Genomic DNA, 17,294 nt, shown 5'->3' with positions numbered 1-17,294 from the left:
GAATTATCTCTGGGTGCCTCAGCTAAGAAATGCTTCTTAAGATCAATATGCCTTCCTGGTGTGATTCTGTGCTCACCCAGCAAGTGTCCTGCCTCTGGGACAGAATTTAGTGATCTACCACCTAGAGGATCCCAGTTCTCTTGATAATTGCATTTTTCATTGTAAATTAATCTACTAGATCCTGGTGTATGTAACTATCCATTTTTGTGAACTGAGAGAATATAAGAGCCCTCCTGGGAGATGGTTCCATTCTGTGCTTGCTATTAAAACCTGGCTTCTGAGATGGTAAGACAGGCCCAGTTCTGAGATGATGGTAGATTCCCTAAAGTGTTAAAACTATAGAGGGACCTCTCTAGAATACCTTAAGCTACACGCCTCTATCTCATTGTATGGCATCTTTGATATCAAAGAAGACCAGTAAGTGCTAAAGAAAGATATAATTCACATGTTGTGGGAGTTCAAAAAGGAAGATATTACTTCCACTTAGTATGAAACAATGGGAAGAATTCAGGAAAGATTTGTGAGGATGTGACATTTTAAAAATGTGTAGAATTATGGAAAGAGCATGCCATGTATAGGTGGCCACTAGATCACGTATAGGAAGCAGGGGGTTGATGGAGGAAATATAGAAGATGATGAAAAGGGAAAAAGCATCTGGAAAAATACATTTTGGTCAGATTAAGGCTCTTGGGTTTTATTTTCTGCTAAGGAGACTTAGTGGTGGAAGTCTTATTGTTTTTATTACTTTTACCATTTTAATCACTTTCAAAAGTACAGTTTATTGGCAATAAGTACATTCACATCATTGTGCAACCGTCACCACTGTTTGTCTCCAGAATTTTTTCGTCATCCCATGCTGAAACTCTGTGCCCATTAAACAGTAACTCCCCATCCTCCCCACCCTCGGCTCCTAGGAACCCCTGTTCTCTTTTCTCCTTTTGAATTTGATTATTCCAAGTATATCATATAAGTGGAATTATATTGGGCTGGCCAACAAATTCGTTCAGGCTTTTCCACAAGATGTTACAGAGAAAACGAAACGAACTTTTTGGCCAACCCGATACAAAATTTACCCTTTTGTGTCTGGCATGTTTCACTTAGCATAATGTGTTCAAGTTTCATCCATGTCATATAGCACATCCCAAACTTTCATTCCTTTCTTTTTTGGAGGGAGGAAGAAGAGGGTAGAGAAAACACACATGCTTGAGGAAGGTGCAAAGGCACACAGGGGACAAGGGCCTTTCCACTAGGGCCTTGCGCTATGACTCACCTCTCAGTTTCCTTTGCTCCCCTCAGCAGCCCAACGTGAAGGCATCAGGGCAAGGACACCTTCAGAACCAGCAGCCATCAGGCCAAGAGCGCCCCTGGCCTCAGGCCCTGCCATTCTGCCCCTGAATGCTGTTCCTGCCCACACCGCTTAAAGATGTGGACCTGAACCCCTGAGAGACCTCAGGAGGACTGGGCCCTCTTGTCGAACAGCCTTTCAGGCAAACTTTCATCTCTAGTTATGGCTGAATATAGTACTCCATTGTGTGTATATAGCATATTTTGCTTATAAATTCATCCGGCAATGGAATTTGGGCTGTTTCTGTCTTTTGAGTATGGCGAATAATGCTGCTGTGAACATTGGTGTACAAATATCTGTTTGAGTTCCAGCTTTCAACTCTTTGGGGTACATACCCAGAAGTGAAGTTGCTGGATCAGATGATAATTCTATGTTTAATTTTTTGAGAGACCACGATACTGTTTTCCACAGCAGCTATACCATTTTACATTCCCAGTGATTGATGTTTTTGCAAATGGGAATGACATGGTCAAAACTGTTTAACCACTACATGGGGGTTCCTTAGTTATGCCTGTGGATAGGAATCTGCCTGCCAATGCTGGGGATGCGGGTTTGATCCCTGCTGCAGGGATTCCACATGCTGTGGAGCAACTAAACTCATGTGCTGCAACTTCCGAATTCCTGGCACCTAGAGCCTGTGCTCTGCAAAGAGAGAAGCCGTCGCAATGAGAAGCCCATGCACTGCAACCAAGAGTCACCCTGGCTCACCGCAACTAGAGAAAGCCTGCGCTCAGCAATGAAAACTCAGTGCTACCAAAACAAACACACAAAATGGCTATCTGGCAGAGATAACAAGATGGAGTGGGGTTGCAGAATGACCAGTTGGAGACTTCCACATAGGACGAGATCTAACAGGAGCCTGAGCACATCAGTAGCAGTGAGAATGGAGGGAGGAAGATAGAAATGCAGACGTCACGCTGCCGACGGAGGACTGAAGCGCTTGATTGTTGGTCTGCTGTTGCAGAGGTGAGGAGCAAGAGGAGTGAAGGTGTGTGGTATGACCCCCAGCTTCACCCCTGGGAGTAGGGCAGTCTCCAGATGAAGATTTCTGGACTTCTCCAGAGCGTGGCAAGTGGATCATTGTGAGCTCTGGGATGGACACTTGTCTTGCCTGCTCAGTAGCCTTGCCCTTTCCAATGGTAATGACACTGTACTTGCAGCCCAGCTGCTGAGCTCTGAAATCCATGCTACACTCTGAGATCCATTGCCCTTCACCCCCAGACCTCACTTCCCACAAGCTGGCCACTGACTGAGCACAGCAGGGATTTTTGGACAGGCATCTGCCTAGGATAAGTGACGCTCTTCTGATGGATGACTTTGGCTCAAGGACTGCTCAGTGACCTCACAAACTTTCCTTGAAGCTGCACTGCAGTCTAAGGTGCTTCCACCTAGAACTCCTGCCTTCTCTTTTCTTCACTTAGGGTCAGACCTGGCTCACTGTTGGGTGGTCCTCTCCCAGTCTCTCTCAGGTCTAGCCGCCCCCCACCATTGTCTCTCACAGGTGTTTTCCGTATTGAATTTCTTGCATTTAACCCTGTCTTGAGGTCTGTGTTCTGAGGATCTGAACTGACAGGAGGGGAGGGAGGAGGAGCTCACAGCATCTCCTCTGTATCCCATCAGCTGTAGGGGTAAGTGTGTGACCCATCCTGACCAATCATCATGAGCCCCACACCTTGGCCCAGGGCCTCCTCAGAGTCTCTCTGCATCATTTGCCTCCCAGAGCATTAGATGCTTGGTCCACCTCAACCACAGACATGGCTGACCAGCTCTGAGTGAGGCTCACAGTTCCACTGGCTGAAGCCAACTAGTTGCAAGCATGGATAGTCTGGCTTCTCTCGAACTTTCCAGACCCTGAGGACCCACCACCTCACAGAGCAAGAGATCTGGCTTCCTAAGCAGCTGCTGAAGGGGTCGGTGATGTACAGGAGATATAACCTGTACCAGAGATTTAACTGCCCATGGGGCCAACTATATATAGGCTTCCCTGGTGGCTCAGCTGGTAAAGAATCCACCTGCAATACGAGCGAGCTGGGTTTGATCCCTGGGTTGGGAAGATCCCCTGCAGAAGGGAACAACTACCCACTCCAGTATTCTGGCCTGGAGAATTCCATGGACTGTATAGTTCATGAGGTTGTAAAGAGTCGGACACTGCTAAGCGACTTTCATTTCAGGGCCAACTATGATGAATGGAGGAACAATTTACTCTCCCTCCCTTCCTCTGATGGACTGTTTGAAGGTATAGTTTCTGTATACAAACAGTCTGAAGGCTTTCTGCACGACCAAGTGGGTAGACCTGTCCAGAGACTAGATGTGTCTCTTTACAGTTCATTGTGAAGAAGTAGCAAGAAACATTTCCTTGCATTGCTTACCATCTTTTCCTGCTTCCCTACCCCCTCATCCTCACTGCCCTAGCATTGTGCATCCCTTATAAAGCTTTAGCACTTAATCCCTTCTTCGGGTTTTGTTTTCTAGGAGCCCTTGTTAAGACAGATCGCAGTTTCTGAACAGCTGAGCACTTGACTCAAACCAAGCTAAGCAAAGCCTTCCTAAAGATGTAGAATATAGAAAGGCAAGACTTTTCTCCTGTAGGTCTTGAGTCATAAAGATCTGTGGGTGGCTACCGCTTCTGCTTTACAGGAAGAGCCTGCCTGAGCACAAAGGCATCACAGAGGAAGGCAGATCTCAGAGAAAGAGAAGGACATAGAAGCCTGACGTCCTTTGAGCTCCAAGATCCAACCCTCCCCAATATGTATAATTGTTTTGTTATTTATCTCCTTGAAGACCGGTTTTACCAATCCAAATCAAAGAAAATGTCACCCCTGGATTCCAGGGCACCTCCATTTAAGAGATCAGTCAGGTGATTAGATTTTAGGCTCAGTTTCAACTTCCTGGGAGAAAGAGCTGTTGCTTGGACTAGTTTTAGCCAGATGTTTACCCCTGAACCAATCAACATCATTGTGGGGCACAGGGTCACGTGTAAATATGGTTGTAGCCACTGTAAGGCTGCAAATATGGTGTGATAGCAAGTAGGGAGGAAAAGCGGGAGTAGAGAGTTGGGCAGACCAAACAAGGGCTGCCCACTCCTTGAGAATAAATAAGAGGGGAAGGGGTAAAGAGAAGGGGCCGAGGACAGAACACCATCTAATCCAATGCTGTCCTGCTGTTTATCTAAACCAACACTATCCAGGGGAACTTTCTGCAGGGATGGAGGTGTTTTATATCTGTGTAACCATCAGCTGCATGTGGCAGTTCAGCCCTTGAAGACAATGAATACAACCGAGCAACTGAATTTTTTGCTTCATTTTATTTTAATTTAAATTTGAAAAACTATGTAGTTAATGACTACATATTGGACAGGTCAGATAACACTGCCGGTCTGTTTGGGAAGAAAGCATGGAGTATTGGCTATTGCATGTGCTTTGGAGTCAGTCAGATCTAGGTTCAAGTCTCAACTCTACTTCTTAAAATTTGAACAGATTCCTTAACCCCTCTGAGCTGTAGAAGTGAAAGATGCAAAGGATAGTGAATAATATATGATACCAAAAAGAGAGAAAGGGGCAAAAAATAGCAAAGGGACAAAAAGTCAGCTGGGTTTAGCAATTAGGAGATGGAGTGAAATAAGACAGAAGTATTCAAAGTGTGATGGGGTTAGAGCCAGACCAGCAATTTTCCTGTCTTCTGGACATCTGTTAAGTATCTTTCCTCTGGAAGGGGATCCCAGGAAGGGAAAGACAGGGAACAAAAAAATTTAATCTTAATCCTGATGGCCACGAGGGGAGCTGAGAACCCAAAGGTGTGTCCTGAAGGTAGGGCTCCAAGATCAAGCCAGAAAAACACAATCAGAAACAGTCAGCCAAGGGTCTGGAGCCAAAGATAGGGTTGCATAGACCAAGAAACTAGAAGGAAAGAACATCTCATAAAATATCCTCATGACATAGCACTTACTGTGCAACTAGACTGTGAACCCTTCAGGGTTCAGAGCCAAGTTCATCTTAGTATTGCCAACACCTAGTAAGTTCCAGACACAATAATAGGTGTTTAATTAACATTTGCTAGAATGAATGAATGCAAGTAAGCCAGTCCACTCCTTGGTGCATGGTATTCACTCTAAAAATGTTAATTAAATGATCAAAAAGAGAAATCTCTACAATGAGAAGGTGCCAGGGAATCCTTCATGGCAGGGAAACCCTGTTTGTATGGTCCCTAGTGTATCACCTGGCACAGAGGGATTGCTCAACAAGTGGTCACAAGGGTAATGATTATTAGTGGGGGAGTGAGGTTTTGCATAATGATCAGGGAAAGCCTTGATGATAAGAGGAGATACGTGAGTGAAGTCTCTCAGTTGTGTCCAACTCTTTGCGACCCCGTGGACTGTAGCCTACCAGGCTCCTCTGTCCATGGGATTTTTCAGACAAGAGTACTGGAGTGGGTTGTCATTTCCTTCTCCAGGCGATCTTCCCGACCCAGGGATCGAACCCAGGTCTCCTGCATTGTAGGCAGACACTTTACCATCTGAGCCACCAGGGAAGTTAATAGGAGCTAACCTATATTGATTTCATTTAATCTTTATCCCACTCAATAAGATAGATCTTAGACTAATTTCACAGATGAGGAAACTTAAAGAGGAGATGTGCCTTATTCCTGGTTACCCAGTTCAAAACAGCACAGCTGGGGTTGAACCTGAGCTTCCCTGATTCCAGAGTCCAAGCTCCAACAGCAAAGATTTGGGAAGCAGGAAGCAGAAGTGTCCAAAGAAGAAATTAAGGAAGGCAGTTCTGGGGTCGGAATTCACTTCTGATTTCTGTACGCTTACAGAATTTATGATGCCTTTCTCCCTGGAACACCCGCCGCTTGCCATCCTGGTGCGGTCCTTACCCCTTCTACTGAGTTCACCTCTAGGCCACCCTTTTGTTTCATGTCCTATTCAACCACATCTACTCTGCTTTTACTCAAGGAAGTAGAAATTAAATGGGGTCAAGGGGAGTTTTTATTTGTTGGTTTGTTTTATCTTCCCTGGTGGCTTAGACAGTAAAGGGTCTGCCTACAATGAGGGAGATCCGGGTTCAGTCCCTGGGTCGGGAAGATCTCCTGGAGAAGGAAGTGGCAACGCACTCTAGTACTCTTGCCTGGAAAAATCCCATGGACGGAGGAGCCTGGTAAGCTGCAGTCCATGGGGTCGCAACGAGTCAGACACAACTGAGCGACTTCACTTTCACTTTGTTTTAGTTTTAAGAAGGCAAACTCCAGAGCAATTTTGTAAACTATGCATTTTTTAGTAGACAGGCAGAAATTGACAATGAAAGAGAGAGAAAAGATCTGCAGCGGTAAGATTTTGGGGTCCTCAGCACAGATGGGTGAGAGGTTGGCCTCTGAGCTAGGGCACTGTGTACTTTTCTTCAGAGCAAAGAAAGAGAATAAGGGTACAGAGGCAGGAAAGTTAGTAAAGGTTATGGCACCCCACTCCAGTACTCTTGCCTGGAAAATCCCATGGATGGAGGAGCCTGGTAGGCTGCAGTCCATGGGGTCGCGAAGAGTCGGACATGACTGAGCGACTTCACTTTCACCTTTCACTTTCATGCATTGGAGAAGGAAATGGCAACCCACTCCAGTGTTCTCGCCTGGAGAATCCCAGGGACGGCGGAGCCTGGTGGGCTACTGTCTATGGGGTCGCACGGAGTCGGACACGACTGAAGTGACTTAGCAGTAGCAGGATGCTTAAAATTAACAGTCAAATTTTGCAGCAATTGATGATGGCATAGTCTAGGACAATGTTTTTCAAATTGCAGGTCCTAGTTTATTAGTAGATCATAAACCCACTTAGAAGTTTGCAACCAGCTTTATTAAAAAAAAAAAAAAAAATAGCATAGAATTGAAAATTTGAATTAATTACACATAGCAAGGGTAAATGCTGTGGAAACTATTGTGAAACTTCGGTTTCAGTTATATATCCAGTTAGTAATACATGTGTACTATAAAATTTATTTCTTATTGAGGGTACAGTAAAACATATTGTAAAGCCACTGTTCCAGGATGAGACCAGGAGAAGAATAGCTGATTCCTAGAACTTCATTTGCCTTCCAGAGTTTTCCATGATGCTTGTAAACTGGTCTTTTTTGTGACCAGCAATTGGCACCCTGAGGTGCATGAGCTTGACCAAGTATGCCAGAGCTCCCTAAGCATGTGGGTTCCACATGTACCTAAACATTAGTCTCCTAGCCTTGAGGGATACTCTTTCCTCCTGAGAAGAAAATCCTGAGATTCACTGTGATTGGACAGGCTGAGTTCATACAACCACCCTGAACCAGTCATTCTGGCCAGTAGGATTGACCAGCTCAGCCCTCCTTTTCCCTGATAGAGTCAGCTTCCTGGAAATACTTGGATCCTGAAAAGGAAATCAGGGGCTGTTGGAAAGGGGGAAATGGAGAAATGAGATAGTCAACCGACGTCCCGTACATGTATCCCTTTAGGTGCCGAAATTAGTTGTAAGTTTCAATCGCATTTGTGCCAGTCATTTGCCTGTTTGCTCTGAGCTCCGGTCTAGACTCTTTCATGTTCTTCTTTGTACTGAAGAGTGCCAGGCCCTGGAGGGCCCTGAAAACTACATTTCCCAGTCTCCTCTTGCTAGCTGACTTCCAGTCAGATTCAGTCAGTGGGAAGTACAGGTGGGCAACTGTATGGCTGGAGATGGGATGGCTGGAGGAGATGTGAACATTTTCTCTTTGTATCCACTGGAGACTCTGGCAGCAGCTGTTGATTATGGGTTGAGAGGCCTTCAGTATTTCCAAAAGTATCAGTGGTACTGGAGAGGTGGCTCTAGGCTCCAGTGACCCCTGGCAGTTCTGCCGGCAGCATCACTTCAAAAGCAACAACCCGGTAGCATCAGTGGCACTTCTGGCTCTGGTAGCAGCCTTCCAGCTGCTCCTCCAGATCTGGGGGTGGAAGAGGCTTCCTGCAGCCACTAATCTCTAGTCTTCTCCACCTTACCCTTTTGCTCCCTCAAGCCAACCAGTTCTCCGAAATAAACTACCTCTGTTTGAATTCCAAGCACCTTTTCTGTTTTCTTGTCCTCACCCAGACTGGCATGGTATTGCCCTGCCACTAAGCTGACTGCCATGATTAACTGCCCAGGTGTGCTGTTTGCCAGTGTTGAGCTGGGTGATGCCACAGGCAAGCACATTAAGCTCCCTGCTGGGGCACTGGGGCAGGAGCACAGGGGACCCTTGAGAGAGCACAGAGAAAGTCTCACGCTCCTTCTGCTTCCTCATCTTTCCCTATCAGAACCATGTGATGGAGAACTTACTGCCTGCCTCCTAAGATAACTGGACTCCATGCTGTGGCTGGAAGGGATGGGCTCTGGAATGATGAGGTGGGAATCGAAAACGAGCACGGTTGGTAGGGGGCCCAATACGGACAGGTCGGGGAAGGGTGTGCCCTGGCCACCAACGAGGGTTTTGGAAGGGAGGAGGGGTAGGAACTATCCCCTCTGCATCCTCTTTTCCAGAGGAGATGATGGAGGGATAAACCTGCAGTTCTCAACGTTTCCTGTCTTACCCTTCCGCAAGTGCTCTGCAATCAAAACAAGAAAACAGACTCTTCCAATGGCATTTATCCTGACTGATACCAGAGGAACTGTTACTGAATCCTTATGTCTTACCTTTACTTCTGTGGGTTCCTGTTGCTATCCAGGCCACCGGGGGGTAGTCAAGTCTCTCCAGGGCCTGGAGAAGTAAGATTGTGGATGACTCCTGGAAGCCTCAAAGGAGCAGCCGTGCCCAAAACACCACTTTTCTCAGAGGTACCTTGCCATGGCCAGTAGCATCTTGCAAGATGGTGTTGGGCAAGTCCTACTCAAGTATGATCCATGATTGGAAACCTCCTAAACCCAGTGAGCCACTAATTTGCTCTGTGATCTTGGGCAAATCAAGTTCAATCTCAACGTTTCCATCTGTTTGTTAAAGAGCAGAAAGGGCAGTCCACTGGTTAGGACTCCGAGCTTCCACTGCAGGGGGCGTGGGTTTGCTGCCTGGTCCCACAAGCTGGGTGGCGTGGCAGAAACAAAATTAAAAAGAACGAAGGGATAATTTTTCTAAATTCTTTTAAAATACATTGTTTTAAGGGGATAGATGGCATGGGAGAAATGATAGGTGTTACCTTCTATCCCTCCTTCTTGCCCATCCTCCCTGGGTTTCTGTATCAAATAAGATAACAAGCATGAAAAGGCCCTGAAAAGTACAAAGTCCCATAAAAAGGCAAGAAAGTGTTATTATCAACATAGTCGTTAGAGGAGAGGGATGAAGGCAGGGCACAGGCTGAAAGCCAAACAGCTGGAAGGCAGGAAATCTTAACACCAAAAAAGGAAAATTTCTTTGTTCAAATTCTTCCTGGAGTGGTGCTTTCTTTGGTGCAGACCTGGCACTGAAATCCTCTGAATGCTGACACAGCTCCAGGAAAGTGTTCGGGGACAGGTAGGGCATTCAGCAGCCAAAAGACACTGGAGAAACACCCAGCCTGATTCTTCACTTCTTCTGTGATCCAACAAAGGATGCAACGGAAGGGAGAGTTTCAGATTCAAAGCCAGGTGTGTGCTGGGTTCCTCCTCCAGGCTCCTTAACCAGCCACTAAGATGCTGGGAAAGATTGAGGGCAGGAGGAGAAGGGGACGACAGAGGATAAGATGGTTGGATGGCATCACCAACACAATGGACATGGGTTTGGGTGGACTCCGGGAGTTGGTGATGGACAGGGAGGCCTGGCGTGCTGCAGTTCATGGGGTCGCAAAGAGTCAGACACGACTGAGCGACTGAACTGAACTGAAGCTCTCTAGGGACCTAGGGTATCATGGGCATGCTTAACTAATGCTGAACTCAGTGGCCCACAACCTAAAAACCATTCCATGTTATGTTCAAAGGGAACATCCATCTGGGGAGGACCTTAAGGATGGTCTAGGCCAACTGAGGCCCAGTGAGGAGCAGAGACTTGCCAAGATAAGTAGAGTCAGACTCATCAAGTGGCCAGGAACAGTAAACTGACCCCTCTGGCTCACATGTAAAGGAGCTTCTCCCAAGGACTGGCATCCAAACACCAGAGGCAACTCTAGGACTTACTGCTCACAGCCTCCCGGTCTCTGCACAGCCCTGCTCCTCCCTCCCTCCAGCCAGGCTGCTGCTTACTGCTGGTCCCTGCTCTTCATCTCCGCTCAGGGCTTCGCTGGAGCCTGACCTCCCTACCTCACCTCCCTCTGTCACCTGACAATTTCTTTCTGTTCCTTGGTTCAAGAGAGCCTCTAACTGGCCTGTCTCAGATGGCTGTGCTGGGCTATTATTTAAAGGTCACCATCTAATACATGAGATGGTAACCCTTGGCTCAGGGCTGGCCCCCATCTGCTACCTCTAGAGGCCAGAGGGACCATATGGTCTAAACCAGAGCCCCAACCGGGTTTGTGGTCTGGGCAGCCTTTCTTCAAAGTGGACGTGAGTCTGGCAGGCACCGTGCCATCCCTGGAACCATGTGACTCAAGCCCAAGGCTCCAGATTTCCTGCCCAGAACTTTTCCCAGAGGATTTGTCATTTCTTTCCTTGAGTTATGTCACAGATAAGCCTTCATTCCTGCTAAATGTCATCCAGGAAGTTCTTCTTCCTCCTTCATCTCTCCCTCCTACTCCTCTTCCCTGCCCCAAGGAACTTAAGATATAATGAAGACAAAGACAGGAAAATAATTAGAAAACATCTCTAAGTATAGGAGTGCTTTAGAAGGAAATATAAACAAAGTCATAATAACGAACACTTACTGAGTCCCCTGTACCAATCACTCGTGATCACTTTACAAACATTTTTCTCATTTAATCTTTACAGCTCTCCTGTGAAGTTGGTACCACATTTGACACGCATGAAAACAGGCTCAGAGAGTAGTTCGCAGATAATAAACAGCACAGCAGGACTCTGATGCCGAAGCCTGCTCTGGCAACCACTGTGTTGTGCGGTCTTCACCATGCTGTTTGAGCACAGAGGACCACCTTGGACTAGGGAGGAGGCAGGGGGAGGACTGTGGAGAGCAGGAGACATCCAGGAGGAGTTGATATCTGAACTGAGCCTTGGAGTAGGATGGGGCGGGGAGGTTGTTGTTCAGTCACCAAGTCACGTCTGACTCTTTGCAACCCCATGGACTGCATGCCAGGCTTCCCTGTCCTTCACTGTCTCCTGGATCTTGCTCAAATTCACATCCATAGAGTCAGTGATGCTATCTAACCATCTCGTCCTCTGTTGTCCCCTTCTCCTCCTGCCTTCAGTCTTTCTCAGCATCAGAGTCTTTTCCAATGAGTCAGCTCTTGGCATCAGGTGGCCAAAGTATTGGAGCTTCAACTTCAGCACCAGTCTTTCCAATGAATATTCAGGGGGTGGGGGGAGAGTCACTGTAAACAGAAGGATCCACAGTGTGAACAGCACCTGTGTGATCAGGGTGCAGGGCTGGAAGCAGGTTGCATGCCCCTAAGAGCGAGTGCCTCCCTAAATTTGCACCCTGAGCACTTCTCTTGCCCCACCCTCATCCAAGACCTGACAGGGAGGGTGGAGTTTGGGCAGGAAGAGTTTTGAAGAGAAGGATCCAGAAAAAGAAGGTGAATTCAACACAACCTAAGAGACGCAAGTAGTAGTGTCTGGTTTTCAGCATCTGAAATGGACTCTCAGGGCACATCAGTAGAGTCCAAAGTGGAAAACCCAAGAGGAATGAGAACCGTTAAAATAACCATGCGAACAACCCTCTCTGCCCAGATTCCCCACACACCTTTCTTATGCTCACCTTCCACTCTGGTCTTGGATATCACTTCCTCCAGGAAGCATCCCTGGGTTCCCCAGGCTTGCCTTAGGGCACTTGGGTTCCTATTTCGGAATTGCTCTTGGCCTTTCTGTTTCCACACTAGGCTGTGCATTCCCTGAGAACAGGGGTTGGGTCTTCTGACCCTTCCATCTCCAGCAGAGCATGTGGCTCATAGTAGCTGCTCAGTAACAGACAGTCAGATGAAAGAATAACAAACAGCCTCCCAGGGGCCTCTGCCAAGTTCAGGCCATTTTCTCTTTGTCTCTGGAGTACTGCCAACCTCAGCATTAGGAATCCAACATGTGTTGGAACCAGGAGAAACCTTAAAAATCATTTATTTATCTCCTTCCTCCCACCTTTTCCAGATGGGTTGATTGTGGTACAATATTCATGTATTTGTCAACAATTTCAACAATTTCAATCGCCACAATTTCTCATCTGAACTCCAGACCTAACCAGGTGCTTCTGCAGCTCCTCATTCAGGATACTCCAACGTACCTGAATCTGAACACGTCCAGAACTGGACTCAGCATCTCCCCAACCTGGTCCCCCTCTAGCCTCCCCTTCCTAGTAAAGAACATGACCACCATCCCCTGCTGCTAGGGTCACAATCTGGGGAGATCCCTTGCCACCCCTTATAGCATCCCATCACCAATCAAAGATCAAGGTTAGTAGTTTCTACCACCTAAATCATAGACTCTCTCCAAGTCCCTTCTGCTGCCTTAGTTTAAATGCCCCATAGCTCTCAATGGATCCCTGTTAAAGTCTCCTAATTAAACCCTCCAAATCTGTTATTTCCTTGTTCCAACCCATGCTTCCTACAGCCAGAAAGATCTTTAAAAAGTGCTAGTTTCATGTAATTCTTTGCTGATATACTTCCAATGGCTCTCCACTTAAATAATAATAATAATAACCCTTATTGTTATTATAGTTAACACATATGGAAAGTTTATTATATCCTAGGACCTGTTCTGAGGACTTTACACACAGTGACTCAGTTAATCTTCTTACACAGATGAGAAAACTGAGGCTCAGAGAAGCACCTTCAAGGTTTTTGCATCAACCCTTGACTCTTTGATCTGGTTGACTGCTATTCAAACTTTGGATGGATACCATGGGGAACATTCTAGGACCTCCCTTTCTAGGTCAGGCCTTCCTCTGACTCGTATCCCAGCTTGTAATCATTGGACTGATGTCTGCCACCCCGGTCGGCTTGAAATTCTACATCCTTCCCATTGTTGTGGCCTCAGTATTCGACATGTAACAAATTCTTGCTCCATATTTGTTGAATGAATTGATAAAAAGGGTTTTCTTTTTTTTCAAATTTTATTGAAGTTTTGTTGACTTATGATATTGTGTTAATTTCTGATATACAGCCGAGTGATTCAGTTGTACATATATATATTCTTTTTCATATTCTTTTCCATTATGTATTAGAGGATATTGAATATAGTTCCTTAAGCTATATAGTAGAACCTCGTTACTTACCCATTTCCATATGTAATAGTGAAAGGGGTGTTCCATAGGAGGGGGAATGTGGTTAGATTTGCTGCAGAAGGATTTCACTTACGTGAAAGTCTGCAGGTGGTGAGACCCAGTCACTGGGTTCAGCAGCTGGGTTCAGGAGTGAGGATGGCCCTTTGGAGGAAGGGAGTGGCCATGAGGGTGGAGAGCAGACAGGGAACCTGGGGAGCATTAGGAGGTAGGCAGGACAGGCCCTGAAATTAATTGGATGGAGGTGAGGACAAGGGTGAGTCAAGATTGACTCCCGCGGTTCCAGATTAGGCAACCTGCACCTTGACCCCAGATGGGGAACATCTGGGAGGAACAAGGCGGGCTGGATTGGCAGAGCAGATGGTCCCTAGACCAAATCAACAGAAAACATGGAAAAGCTCTCAAAATCTTTGTGCCCTGACTCCTCTGTGCCCAAACTCTAGCTTGGTCAAGTATATTTGTCCGACCTCATCTCCAGCTATCCCAACAGCTCCTCCCCAAAGCCCCAGTGTTCCTTCTCACAGGAGGCCTGTAGGTTCTGTTCCACTTCTTCACCCTTCCTTGAAACTCGACAAGATTCAGCTTCAAGGACATCTCTGGGATCCCTCCCCACCCCCTCCACCCCTTCCTGGGATTAACATGTTCTCTGCTGTTTCCAGGATTCATTGAGTCAGAAATGTTTCTCTGCCTGTCTCTCCTAATGGCTGGTTTTCTCAATTCTAAATTGCCAGCACCTGGGATAAGGCTGGGATCAAGGTTTAAAAAAAACACGTTGTTTTATTGGTTTCTCCAAGGATTTGGCTTTCTTGCATTAAAAGTAGGGCCAGGAGTCAGACCTTGAATCCTGATGGCACCACTTAAGAGACTGGACAAGTCACTTCGTCCAAATTCTATTTCCTCTTCTGTCAAATGGAGATGATAATACAGTGGACCCCCCTAGAAGAGTTGTTTTAAGGGTCAAAGGAAATAGTCTATGTTAAGTGTTTAGCACAAGGTCTGGAACATTATTAGCTTCCTCAAAAATTTAACTCTTATTTACATTAAGAAAAAGTCTTCCTGCCTTAACTCTGGGAAACGGCATAAGCGGAATCGAAGGTTGCAGTTCCTGCTATGGCCACACGAGGGAAGTGGTGAGCAGCCTCGGCACAGACTGGCTCCGCTGTGCTAAGGCACCTGCTGTGGACCCAGATGGTCAGGCTGGGATTTCCGGGGCTTCCCGGCCCCTGAACAGGTGGACCCTGGCCAGGGTGCCGTGGGAGGAGCCTTTTCGATGTACTCTGCCTTGAGTGTCACTGCCACATCCGTCCCTTCTGCTCATGCCCTTCGCGGCTCGGGGGAGGGGCTGGCAGGCCAGAGGGGCAAGAGAAGAGGGCAACTGGAATGCAGCCCTTCCAGTTTGTATTTCAAGTCTTTCAAACTTGAATATGATCACACTTCTCTATAGAAGTTTTTATAGTTTTATAATTTTTATAGTCAAATTTATCGATGTTTTCCCTTTGGCGTACAGGTTTCATCATGCTTAGAAAAGTCTTTTCCATTCCATCCCCCCAGGTTGTGAAAACATTCACTTATTTTTCTTCTGGTACATTATGGCATTATTATTTAAATATGGGCTTCACCTGGAATTTATACCCGTGTAGGGTAAGAACACAGCTCTCTCTTATTTTCCCAAATAACTTGCTTGATAGTCCATCTATTTGTTAAAAGGCCTATACTGAATTTCCCCTCATTTTCCTGAAGTGCTACCTTCATCCTACACGGATTTCCCCTGTGTGGTTGTCCATTTCTGCTCTCCATTTTGTTTCACTGATTCCTCTAGGTCTGCTTCAATACCACACTGCTTTGAATACACTGGCTTTAGAATATGGTTTTTGTTTTATTTATTTTTGGTTCTGCTGGGTCTTTGTGGCTGCTCGTGCTTTTCTCTAGTTGTGGTGAGCAGCAGCTACTCTCTAGTTGCGGTGCAAAAGCCTCTCATTGTGGTGGCTTCTCTGCTTTCAGAGCACGGGCTCCAGGGTGAGTGAGCTTTAGAAGCTGCGGCACATGGGCTCAGCAGTTGTGGCTCCCAGGCTCTAGAGCACAGGCTTAATAGTTGTTGTGCATGGGCCTAGTTGATCCACAGCATGTGGGGTCTTCCCGGACCAGGGATTGAACCCGTGTCTCCTGCACAGGAAGGTGGATTCTTTACCACTGAGCCACCAGGGGAGCCCCCTGAATATGTTTTAGTATCAGGTAACGTGCAGAAATTCCCTGGAGGTCCAGGGGTTAGGACTGGGCACTTTCACTGCTAAGCATGGCTTCAATCTCCAGTCCAGGAAGTAAGATCCCACAAGCTGCGCTATTCGGAGGGTGGGTGGGGGGAGGGGAAACCAGGTAAGGCAAATCCCTTTTCATTCCTTTTTTCCAGCTTTATTTTTTTGTCCCTGCATGTTTATTCTCCTATGTGCACTTAAGGATGAACCTCTATCCCTCCCTCTACCCCCTGCCCAATCCTTCTGGAAGCCATTATGGAGCTTTGGGGTCCCTGAAATTATGTAAGAAGTGTACATCTGCACATTTCTCCAGAGGGAGTGTCCAAGTTTTCATCAGATGTGCAAAGGACCTCAATTCCCAAGGGAGCCACTGGTTTACACGGCTTTGTAATGGGGCACATGGGAGGAGCACAGAGCAGTCTGGATTCCTCCCATCTCTTCTACATCTTCACAGATTCTGCTCTCCCTGTCCTTCACCTCCACCATCCTCAGGAGGGTTGTTTTTATTAAATAATCCCAGTCATTTTCCTTCCTCCCCTCCCCCTCCCCTTTCCATTCCCCAGTCACATTGTAATCCATGCCCTCAGCAGGGAGACCTACTTGCTTTGCCTGCCTTCAGGGAACAGTTAGGAAGGCAAACCGTAATAATACTGGCGCCTCTGTAAGTCAGTGAATTTAGAACACTGGAGCCCAAAAGTGGAATTGACCAGCTGAGCAATGTTAGGCACAGGAAGATGGGACAGGCACGACTCTAGGAGAGACTATATACAGTGTCCTTGAGTCCTAGTGCTCAGGGAGCCCACTTGGAAGCTCCAGTTAGGCAGAGGGCAAAGTCGTAGGGCAGGGTTTTTCAGCTTTGGCATTAGTGACATTCAAGGTGTCCCGTGCCTTGGTAGATGTCTTGCAGCAACCTTCATTTCTTCTCACTAGATGCCAGTAGCAATCTCAGATGTGAAAACCAAAGATGTCTCCAGACACTCTGGAACTGGGGGAGCAGAATTACCCTAAGTTGTAAACCACTGCTCTAGAAGAAGAGGGGAGCGGAGGGTCTCAGGGCAGGACACTACTCTCTTACCCTCTGTCTGAAACGGACATCGTAAAGTCTTTTTATTCATAGCAGGCACTTGGGCAAGCCTTCTCTCCTCTCTGGGCTTCAGGTTTTGCATCTGTAAACTGGATTTGAAGTTTGTAGATCATTTCCCCCTTCTCTCATCATCTGACATTCGTGGATCTGGTCCACGGTGTGACAGGGGTATCGTGGTGCCAGTAAGGTCCTGGGAGATCCCCAGAGAGAAGGAAGATGAGAAAGAACAGAAAGACGTAGAGGTGGGGGCGCGGGGAGACAAGCATTAGCAGGAGCGTTCCGGAGAAAGTAGAGGCTTGGAGTGTCCT

Source organism: Bos mutus, chromosome 3 (assembly GCF_027580195.1).
Source record: "Bos mutus isolate GX-2022 chromosome 3, NWIPB_WYAK_1.1, whole genome shotgun sequence".
NCBI lineage: Eukaryota > Metazoa > Chordata > Mammalia > Artiodactyla > Bovidae > Bos > Bos mutus.
This window is presented reverse-complemented; position numbering follows the sequence as displayed.